General features: G+C 47.2%; 1 protein-coding gene across 5 annotated transcripts in view; it reads left to right on the top strand.

Annotated features, from left to right (window-relative positions):
* Nucleotides 1-39: 39 nt before the first annotated feature.
* NR1H3 (nuclear receptor subfamily 1 group H member 3) overlaps nt 40-9,633 on the top strand; it is a 31,902-nt gene continuing 22,308 nt past the window's right edge. The window contains exon 1 of one of the 5 annotated variants that reach the window (XM_042038174.1): nt 40-143. The gene's annotated coding sequence lies outside the window, so the exon portion shown is untranslated. Of the gene's footprint in view, nt 144-558; nt 633-1,362; nt 1,480-1,782; nt 2,008-3,556; nt 6,708-9,633 lie in introns of those variants that run through there. The other 4 variants (XM_042038177.1, XM_042038175.1, XM_042038176.1 and 1 more) reach the window with 4 other exon arrangements.

Genomic DNA, 9,633 nt, shown 5'->3' with positions numbered 1-9,633 from the left:
CCCCGAGGAGGAGGATCCCGGCGGCGGGACGGCCCCGCTCAGCCCCCTGAGCGGCCGCGTCGGGCCCGCGGGGGTGGCGGCGCTGATCTTCGCTGTCAGCCCTGCGGAGGCTTCGTCCCGGGCTGCAGCCGCGGAGGCGCTCGGTAGGAGTGGGGGGGAGTGAAGGCGCAGCGGTGTCACCCACCCCCGCCGCGGCTTCGCTGTAGGACACGAGGTTTCAGTGTTCTGACGTTGTCCGTGTGCTCCTGCGTAAAGTCGTGGACAGGAGTAGGGGAGGCGCCCTGGCACGCATAGCCCGGCAGCCGCGGCGCCGTGGGTCGCTAATCGTAGCATCCCTTGGATCAGCCTGAGGATGCCTGTCTGTGTGGAAGTAGAAAGCTGCTTCTGCTCCTGGCTCTTGGCAAAGAGGCTGCCCAGCGTTGGCGGGTTTTGCCCAGTTTTGGTAGTTCCTTACGAAACTTGGTCGAATTAGACGAGTGTGAGAAGAAACCCAGATTCTGCTGGTGGCTGTGCATCCGCTGGATCGTTGGCCGAGGATCTCGTAGGTGCCGTGTAGAGGGAAAAATCATAGGCAGTAAAACGAATCTAATGATATTTAGTGCTTAGCTCCACCCAAAAGTGCATAGAGGGAGGTGAGTGTATGATGTTCTCAGCTTTTTCTTTTTTAAGAAAAGAAGGAAACATGACACTCGCGTTTGCAAAGAAACTTGGGAGTCATGACGCACAGCGGCTCATAACCCAGCTCTTTTGTACCTGTTTATTTACTTAAAACTTTCCGTAGTTTGCAGCCTTAGGAAGTTGTGTGTCGGGTCTTAATAAGAGGGCCAAATTGTTTGTGAAGCAGAGGGCAGGGTTGGTGCAATACACGAGGTTCAGCTGTTTAACCTGAATAACTGTTTAATTTGCTCATGCTAGAATACTTAGTGAATTTAAACTAAATTCTCTTTCATATCTCTAGGAGAGCACGAAGCCGCGTTGTATTTTTTTCTTTGTTTGCCGATACCGCACCACCGAGGAGGTTGTTGGGGGGTGCTGGAAGGAAAAGGCTCTCTGCGGAGGGGGAGTGCGCGCTGTTCCTGCGGCACCTGCTTTGGGACTGTTCTGTTGTTCCTGCTGGTTTCGCTCGCTCCTGCGGGCTGAGCTGAGGGCGGCCAGGCGGCGGAGGCTCGGTGAGGCCGGCGGGCGCGGCGCGGGACGCGGCTCCAGGCGCAGGTCACTCCCGGGCGGTGGGACCGCGCGGGGGCCCGGAGCGTTCGCATCCCGCAGGACCCGCGGGGGCGGAGCGGGGCGGGCGGCGCCTGCACGTGACCCGGGCCCGCGTGACATCACGGCAGCTCCGCCGCGGCGCCGGGAACAACGCTGGGAAGAGCGCCGGGAGCAGCGCCGGGCCGGGCTGGGCCGCCCCTCCCGCCCGCGGCTCGGGCACCTGCGCCACGGGGGGCGGCGGCCGCGCATCGCCGGGAGCCGCGGCCCGCGCCGGTAACTTTTCGCGCTGGCTCTGGCTGTGGAGGCGGCGGCGCCTCCTTCTCGCCGCCCGCGGGGCCGTGACTCACGGCGGGGGACAGGGACGCGCTGTCCCGCCCCGCGGCCTGCGGCGGCCCGAGAGCCGCAGCGTTCCCTGGAACCCGGAGCTGGCGGCGCAGCGCCGCCCGCCCGCGTCGTGCTGCCGGCCGGGCCGGGCGGCGCTGGAAGGTGCTGGAAGGAAGAGGGACGGCGGCGGCCCGTCCCGCTGAGGCGCCCGGTGCATGGCGGGGTGCGGGCTGGGCCGGCGGCGTCCCCCCAGTGGGGCCCGGCGGACGGGAGGGAAGGCATCGCTCTCTCGGCCTGGGTCCGGAGCCCAGCGCCGGCTGTGATGCGCGGTGTGTGCTGGCGGGGACTGCGCGGTCGCGCCGTCGGAGAGAGTCCCTCTGCTAAGGGGATCGGAGGCGTCTGGGAAGCGGTGTCAGTTTCTCCTGGCTGTTGTCGAGCATCTGAAGAGCCCGGGTTTCTTGTCTGCTTTCTCTGGAGGTGCTGTCAGGAGATGTTTACTTGCTTTGTGGTAACTTGTTAGCTTTCCTCTCCTCTCAACTTGCAGTTCTCTATGTCATTCACCTGTTGCATCCTGTCAACCCAGGTCGCGAGTTTTCCAGGACAGAAACTTGTCTGTCAGTTTGCATGGTGCTGTTAAAAGGTAACTTTGCTTACGTTGGTGGTTACTCTTCATTGTGCCATTTCACCGATGCTTATGGTGCTAAGGTCCACAGATCTGTTAAGACAGGATTTTGTTACAGGCCGGAAGCAAACCTTGGATCTTCGGTGATAGAGAAATGCTTTGTCTCCTCAGACTTGCTTCCCTTCTTTTCTTTTTCCTAAAGGGATAGCTGGGCCCTTCCCTGCAAGGCTTTTTTGAGGGAGTCTCCAACACTGAGTCATGTTTCTGACTAACAGTTTGGATCGCTGTGTCAGACAGTTTCTGGCTATGACTGCAGGTTATGTTTGTCTGTAGGGAAGAGTCCTCTCAGATCTGCTTCTTGTTCCAAGGTTCATGGAGTTGATCTTCTGTTCCTGGGTGTCAGAGAGAAGGCTATACCTGAGGATATTCCTTACATTTTAATTATGGAAGCAAAAACTGTTTGGAAACTTCAGCCAGTTGTTGCTGACCTCAACCCTTCTATTATTTGGGCTGTGGAAAGAGGGCATTGGACATGGTACACATTGTGCCAGGGCGAGGTGGAGGTTTGTCTTGCTAGACTTCTTTGCCATCATACCTGTGGCATATTCACCAGAAGATACCTCTGTTGCAAGGCTTGTAAGGGCAGACTGACTGTGTGGCTTCCTGGTGTGACCCCTTTTTGAAATCTAGCACTTCTTTCTCGCACATGCATATGCCCATGCATCCTTTTTCATACAGGAATGCCAGCTTTTGCAGGAGAAAAACCAGAGTGAAAATATTTAACAACTTTCTCCCAGACCCCCAAAATAAAAGGTGGGGGAAAAAAACCTAAACCAGCCTGAGTGGGGACAGAAAATGGGTCATTGTGGAGCTGCATGGGAGTTCTGTAGCTGCTGGAGGAAACTTGCACTCGTGTTCCGCAACACTCGTGCTATGAAGGGATGCAGGGAGAAGTACCACAGCAGGGACTATATATATGTATAAATTGCCTAATCTAAAAAAAATAGGGACAGGAAACTTTATCACAGAATTAGTGTGTCCTGGCGGTGTGCCTGGGGTTGCCGTCGCTTGCTGTTTCCAGTTACTGCTGCTGCAGCTCCCTGTGCCTTGTCAGCATGTTTCCCTCACCAGCTGGCTGTGCAGGAAGGCAGGCGGAGGCTGTGCAGGACGGGCATGCAGCCGTACAAATGCAGAGCAGGAGTTTGCTGCCTTAGCCCTGTCTTACACCTGCAGGAAGAGTCGTGTTTCCAGTGTGTTAAAGTGCATTTGATTGCTATGACTTTCTTTTCCTTTCTCTTGGATTAATCCTCGCAACTCTGCACGCTTGTTCTGAGGTAAACAGAAGAATTAATATTTTGCTGTTGTTAAATGTTTGATCAGTTGGTGATGGTCTCAGATCTCAGAAGTATCTCTCTTATAATCAGATCTGGTCTGTGATTGTATGGCTGTCAAAATGGACAGTTTTCAAAATTTCAAGTTTTGATTTTAAAATCTTTAATTATTGCTGTTTTTCAGAAGTGATCCCATCTGCCTAAGGAAGAGTATAGAATATAATGTGCTTTGTCTTGGGTGCATTGAAGGATGATCCTGCTTTCTGCTCTGGAAGCAGCTGCTGTGAAAGTGTCATTGTTGCAGATGTGTGGGTCTTTGCATGTTGAATAGGAAAGCTTATCAGATTGTCACTCTCCCTTTTTTTCCTCCCCCACAAAGTAATGAGATTCACACACCTGACAGTCTTGGAAAAAAAATTAGTCTTCCAGAACTGTCAGAGGTGATCCTGTCCATGGTGGTGGGGGTGGAACCTACATGATTTTTTAGGCCTGTTCCAATCCAAACCATTTTATGATTCTGTACAAAGATACCTTGTTTAATTGGGGGAGAATGTTCTGCTGATCTGCTGTAGGATGTGTTAACTTGTTTTCCTTACAGCATAATAACTTAGGAAGGCAGAGCCACATTCTCGTGCTGTGGAAATTCTCTTGGTGGGAAGGAACTTCATCCTGGGAGGGAATTCAGGGGAGTGCTTCTTTCTGATAGGTACAGGTCTGCATTAAGGCTGTAAACAGGTTGAACTTGGTCATTAGACCATACTTCTGCTAGTACACAACTAAGATGTTTGACTTAGCATTTTCATTGTAGTTACTTTAGGTTTGAGAGATGTTTATAATATTGTTCAATTAAAAGAGGCTGTCCATATTCAGTCAGACCTTAAAAATTTATCAGTTACAAATGGTACAATGTCTTCCTTTAGCACTCCTGTGTCAGTTTTGTTGTGTGACTTTCTGCTCAGGACCAAATACTTTTTTTTCCATATTTGGAACATAGATTCCTTTCTTGCGTTCCCACTAAAAGGGAGACACCTCTCAAGGTAGTGTAACTTGTACTTTTATATCTGGAGATCTCAAAACCAGATTTCCTGTAAAGCAAAATTACTTGGTTTATGGAGTGTCAAAAAGAAAATGTTAATGTGATTTACATAATTTTGGTGTAATATTATAAATCACTTTGAAGTATGCCCTGTCAAGCTCTTAACAATCTTATTTGGGGAGGACAGAGGTTAACTAAGGTAGTGCACAGAGGAGAGCAGAGCATTGCAGACCTTCCCAGTAGGTTTAAGGAGGGGAAAAGATAAATGTTTATTTAGTAAGAAGCTGGTGAAGAAATGAAGAGAAAATGTTAAAGAATGAGAAATCTAGTTCTTGTTTTGAGCAGACCCGAACTAGTGCCTGTGAGGATTAAGTAGGAGAACTACCTCGTGGGATGTGAGAATTGAAGCAATTTAAAAGCTGGGCTGCACAGTCAGGTTGTATTGTGTACTCATAGAAACCTCTCCGAGATGTAAATAAGATGTTAGTTGAGTATCAGACTGATTGCTAAAGCACATGACTGACAGGAGAGTAGGTGTCTCCTGGCATGTAAGGCTTTCTAGTTTGTTTAAAGGTTTAAAAAAATATTGGCAAATATGCTCATAAAATTTCTTGAAATAAGCAGGGGTTGGAAGTTGTATCCTCTCTCCCTCCCGGGAGCAGGGCAGTGTTGGCCCATTGGTCCCACTGCAGCTATGAGGCAAACAAGGTCTATTGGTTTAAATCAAGACTTCTCACTTGCTGATAGAAATCATGATTAAAGTTAGTGATTTAAATAATTCATTTAAACTTCATGTTGCATTTGATAATTTCTTAAAAGGCAGCTTTAGTCTAATCAGTTAGGCTCATCTATTACTGCTTCTTACCAAACAGGACCATACTGTGTATCCAATTATGCTATTATATCACAGTAAGTATTTACATTACAAAGCGGTCAGCTGTATTTACTGGGTGAATTTCTTTCCTCATGACTTGTACAAAACTGCATTTGAATAAAAAGGTCAAATGAAATATGCACTTTCTTATAATTCTACTATAATCAGACAAATCATGCACTGGGTACATAAGAGAAAATATGCTTGTTGTAGTGTGCTATTAAATGATTGATTCTATCAGGGTAGTGTTATCTGTACGTAGCAGAATGAACTGGTTGGTTTTGGTAATTGTCTCTTTTCAGATCTTAGAATGAGCATAACTCATCATCCCGGAGGTTGTAAGAGAGAGATATCTCCCACCTGTTTTATGCTGCCTCCACCAGCTTTGAGTGAACTGAACTAATTTAATAAGTGAATTGGAGAAACTAATCTTTCTGCCCCCCTTTTTTAAGAAAGATTTGTTTTGTTCTTCAGTGGCTTCTGTGGACTTAGTGACTTTCTTGAGTTTAGGAATTAGACTTTTTAGACATTTTCCAGTAGCCATGTCCTGCTTGAACAGGGGTGCATGTGTTTGTTTAAATGGTTGTTTTAGACTTCATCACAGATTACCATTAACTTAGAAAATAAATTGCACAAATGTAATCTTAAAAGCTGTATGTAAAACCCATTTAAAGGAACATGTTTGGAATTTAAGTAGTCTCATCTAGAGCTCTTATGAAATGAGGGCAAACAGGTAGGCTTCTGTAACAGCTCTGTAGTGTATCTTGGTTGCCAGGGACATACATGCAGAAATGTGCCAGCCCCCAAAGGACTCCACATGCCTTGCCAGGGATTTTTGCTGGAGGATTTCACAGTCAGGCTGTCAGGTAGGCACACGTAGCGGCTTTTTGCGCGCATACCGGCAGAAACTCACATGCAGCTTTGTGTGGGCACGTGAACTTGCACTGGAGCAGCCTTTGAGGCTTGCTGTGGTGGTGCATGCCTTGACATGCAGGCACACATGCACACTCAGTCCTGTGGGCAGCCCTCAGCAGCGTGCATTGGCTTGCATGAGAAGTGCCACCGAGGCAGGGCAGCTCAGCCAGCTGCAAGCTCCAAGAGTAGGAGGAGAAGCTGTCACCTGGCCCTCAAACAACTTTGTGGTTCCACTCTTCTGATTGAATGCTTCCCACCTTTGGCCATTGTGTGCAGGAAAGGAATAATATGCTGATTTCTGTGAAAGGGCCAGGGAGAAATTCAAAAGATGGCTTTTGTGTTTACAGCTGGTGAGGTGGACATTCTCAGACACCTGCATGTCTGGACAGGAAGTCCCAGGTAAGGATATAATTTAAGATCCATACAGCATGTGGACAGGCAAGGTTGCACTAATGCACCTTTAAGGAAGGTGTCAGAACCCCTTCCTTAACAAAGGAAGAGGGAACTTTGGTTGTGAGGAGTGTTTTAAAATGAAAAATAAAAATTTAAAATGCAAGATATAAAATAACTATGGATCATACAATGTAGTCTCTGTTATTTGTGTGTGTCTGAAAAGCAGGGACATAGCTCTCTGTCCTGCATGGGACTGAAGAAAAATTTTTCCTTGGTCTGCAGAAAGCTCCCAAGCTGCTGTTTGTTCTTCTAGAAATGGAACAGGAGTGGAGAAAGGAGAAACCTTTGCCTGAAGAAAGTATGAATTTTCTCCCTATCAACTGTGCTTTAAGGGCATTTTCTAAAGTGCTGCTTTTAAGCGGCAGAACTTGGGGTGAGGGCTGAAGAAAAAAACAAGAAGAGACTGCAGACTTTGTTCTCCCTTGTTTCAGTATCATCTCCCGCTGCTACTCCCTGATACTTGCTCTGGGTGGTGCCTTTAGCAGTGTCCCAGAATCAGTGGGCCATCCACACCCTTCTTACTTGACACAAGGATCAAAATAAGAAATGGAGCCATTTTTTGGCTTAGTCCCATTGCCTACTCCCACACGCTCATACACGTGCTGTATTTTGCAGCCCTGATCTTGGATTTGCATTTATTTCTGAGAAGTCAAGGTGATAGGAGCACTCTGAGAGGATAATGTTTGCTTGCTGGCTTTGTGCAGACCCTGCTGGATCATCAGTCTTTGCAGGATCACAGGCTTCTCATTCGTCCATGGGTGATGTGTGATGGCTTCCTTCTTGTGGCACGGTTGTACCAGAGTTGGGGATAATAGACTGTACTCCTTGCAGCAGGATACGTGTGACAAACTGAGATGGTCTGATGGTTATGTTCTTTTGCATTTTTCTGTTAGAGCCTTTATGCAGACTATCAGTCTGTTCTGTGCTGTGTTGTTGGTGCAATAGGAAAACATTGGTCTGTTAGCACCTCTGGTCTCTTTGTGCCTTCGTAGGGCTCTTTCTGCATGGATGAGGGTGAGGCCTGCGTGCTTGGAGACAACCTGTGAGGAGAGTCAGTGGCTCTGTTTTCCCATCTGGTGGGTGTGCCGTGAGTGCAGCCATTTCACTGGCTGGTGTTTGAGCGGTGGACTCTGTCCGGCTCTGGACTATTTTCCAGCTGAGTATTTGTGGTGATGTCAGGCAGTGTGAGAAGGGAACATGACTTGGCAGGACAAAGTCTGCAGAAAGTTCAGCTCCACATTTGGCCAAGAGCCTCGAAGGGAATGAGATCTGCACACACATTCTGCTATACAGCCTGTCACACGCCCCCTCACATGCTCCCTTCCTGTCACACAGATCTTTCTCTCACTTTCAGACCTTTAACCCTTCCCTCCTAGCTTCTGCCTGGTGGGTTTATAAAATTCAGAAAAGTCCTCTTTATTTTGTTGATACTGTACCTTGTGAGGGTTCAGTTCCAATGACCCCAAAGCAGAAATAGCCCATAGAGGCCAGAATCCAGAAGAGTTGTCAAAAGCAGGGCAAGTTTACTTTGCAACAAAGCTCTTAATAGTCCTTTATTCTGACCTGCACCCCTCTGCCAGTCTTCACTCTGTGTCTTGGCTGCTCTTCTGATATCCTTTATTGCTCTGCTGCAGTCTTCTGGCTGATTTAGGTTTGGATATGTACATCTGCAACCCTGCCTCTCTCGTCCTGCTCTTCTAAGAGCAGTATTAGCAAAACCTGTCAAAATAGATCCCTGATGATGGTTGAGTGGGGAATAGACTAATAGTCAAGCTTACTCTGAAGCAGTTTAAAACTCTGTTCCAGTATCCCTCTGATGTGTTCTTTATTATGGATGTTTCTGTAGTGCTGTAGTTTCTTCTTGACCTCTGTGCTACATCTAAGGATGATACTTCTATGAATGGGAATTGGTGCTTTTCCCCTACTGCCCTGAAGGGAATCTTAATGAGTTTCCTAATTGTTTTGCAGTCCAGTACTGTATTTCTGGTTTGCCTGTGAACGGTAGTATTTGTTTTGATTGATGCTTTTGGGTGGAATGGAGCTTGGATACGAAGTGTTATATAGAGACATTATTAAGATGCTGTTTTCTAGAAACAATCTTGTATCAGTTATGGTGATGTGCAGCATGCTGATGGAAGTACTCCTGGGGTGGGAGGAAAGGAGGAAGTCAGAAAAATGAACAAACAATTTTATTGTAAGCAGCTCTTCCCTTCTGTTCTTTCCTCTTTTGCCTCTATTCTTCATGTTCTCTAGTGTCATAGCTGGTAGAGGATGGAGAAGACCAGTTTGAAAGAGAAGGTGGTCTGGACAAGGGATAGGAGTTGAGGGCTTCTAAGTTCTCTTTTTGTTTCTCTTTTTGGCTTTGCTGTGATGTATCCTGTGGCTTTATGTGTCTTTTGTCATCTTATCTTCCTGATAAAATGGTATAGCTGCTTCTTTTTTGCCTTCATCTGTTTTAGTAGCTCAGTGCTGTGAATGGACTGTGCCGTGTTCCTGCTCAGAGGAGTCAACAGCAGTTTGAGGTTCTGTGTTGAAGAGATGCTCTGAGACAGCCTGGGGAGCTGAGGAGATTTCCCTTTCGTGACGTCAGCTGATAAAGGTGCTTGGCTAGAATAGGCATGGATCATGAAGTATTGTTCCCTTACTGCATAGTTGAGATGAAATAATTTTTTAAGGAAACAGGTAAAAAAAAATCAGTATGTGGGATTATTTATCATTATCATTTTCTACCTGCAGAAAAAAGGTCTGCAGTGTTCTTTTCTAGACATAATCTAGTTGCATCTCCACTACCCGCATGTTATTTTGGGTATTGATTCTTGCTTCTCTCTTTTTTTCTTTTTCTTTTTTTCTTTTTCTTTTTTTCTTTTTCTTT

The sequence above is a fragment of the Corvus kubaryi genome, unplaced genomic scaffold, assembly GCF_017639235.1.
Source record: "Corvus kubaryi isolate FWS band 111438036 unplaced genomic scaffold, C.kubaryi_AGA036_p1.0 37392, whole genome shotgun sequence".
NCBI classification, from domain to species: Eukaryota; Metazoa; Chordata; class Aves; order Passeriformes; family Corvidae; genus Corvus; species Corvus kubaryi.
This window is presented reverse-complemented; position numbering and strand designations above follow the sequence as displayed.